This window comes from Adiantum capillus-veneris, chromosome 2 (assembly GCF_014529385.1).
Source record: "Adiantum capillus-veneris isolate H3 chromosome 2, ASM1452938v2, whole genome shotgun sequence".
NCBI classification, from domain to species: domain Eukaryota; kingdom Viridiplantae; phylum Streptophyta; class Polypodiopsida; order Polypodiales; family Pteridaceae; genus Adiantum; species Adiantum capillus-veneris.
In genome coordinates, this window is record NC_140932.1 from 79,194,586 (window position 1) to 79,196,148 (window position 1,563).

The window sequence follows — 1,563 nt, forward strand, 5'->3', positions numbered from 1 at the left end:
ACCAAGGATTTATGGTGTATCCATAACCTGGTGCTATGATAGTAAACCCCCCCTTGAATAGATAGGGTGTAGGTCAAAAACTTAGCTACCAATGAGTGGAGTTTTTGGTTCACTGCCAAACCTTGGGTTTAAGGTGTACTCAGTAACCTCATGAGAAGCAGAACAAAATAGGACTTGAAAAAAAAACTGATATTTTGGGAGGTCTTACCAATCATGTGTGGAAGTGTCTATAGCCCGTACCATTTATTTTAACTAGGAAAAACATGAAAGGAGTTGATCTAAAAAGAATCATTGAAATGACAGCAGCCAGAAGCATAGCTATAGAAGTTGAGTACACCTTGACGATGTTATCTGCATACGTCAAAACCATTGAAACCGCAATTCCACTTAAGGAATGATTAATGACCATGCATACAATTATAGTCATATATCCATAGAAAAATCCCTTTGTCATGATGGCATCAAAATCTTGTGTAAAAATGGCAAATGCATTGAAAAGAATGCCGAAAAAATAGAGCCAGAAGTTTTGCACAATGATGTTGCGTGAAGGTCGCTTTTTAATTATGACCTCGGTATATACACATGAAAAAGCACTAAGCAATGCCATCACAATTGCCATGGCCCACCCTTTAAAAGGTGTGTGCAAAACATGCTTAGACGAAGAATTCAATTGTGCAGTCATGCAGCCCAACACAAGAAGAGCATACGCGGCCCACTGTATGGGGGTCAATCTCCTTTTCAAGAAAACCTTGTACAATACCCCTGTTGTAATGATGTTTAGATTCCTTAGAATTTGATGGGTAGGTGCATCCACGAACAAAAATATATAATATTGAAGGATATTCTTAACCAGATACAATATTGCCGGTATAGGATAAACCTTCACTTCATCCCAAGACATACTTAGGCTATTATCTTCAGTGAACCCATCCTTCTGCCAAATCTTAAGCAAGGTTCCTACTGAGATGAGGCCTTTAAATAGCTTGTTTAGTGGAGGACCACACCTATACATTTTTTGCTCACACTCATATTGTTGTAAACACTTATTGTAATAAATGTCTTTCCGACATTTCATTTTCTTCACGGAGCCTATTCATTGTAATTAGCGGGACTCAATTGAGTTTCCAGTTTATATTCCCCAAGTAGTTTCACTTGCTTTTGTAATTAGATTAGAGATGTTTTCACACCTCCAAGGCTGAGGTATAAGAGCCAATTTTTGTAAACCTAAGAGAGACTTATCATTAATCAAAAGTTGAGTTTTTGAGCTCCGTGACTGTGTCTGAGAGAGAGTGTCTTATCCTCTTGCTACGCGAGCTACGGAGCCACCATTGGAGAAGCAACACTGCCATTGTGTTAGCAACGGCGAGAGCTACACACTGATACCAAGTATACACGCATTCGGCTTCTACGTGAGGTGAGCTCCCACGAGCTTCCATGTGAGTTTTCTCCCTACCTGTGTGTCGGAATTGAGCGTGCCATATATCTATAGAACCGCTGCGAGTAGAGCTACACGTTAGTACCATCGGAGTCGGGATTCAGTCACCTGTATTTTTTGGCCTGTCT

General features: G+C 40.1%; 1 pseudogene; it reads right to left on the reverse strand.

The window, feature by feature from the left end:
- Positions 1–211: 211 nt before the first annotated feature.
- LOC147463042 (CMP-sialic acid transporter 2 pseudogene) lies at positions 212–919 on the reverse strand (annotated as a pseudogene).
- Between the last annotated feature and the right edge of the window lie 644 nt (positions 920–1,563).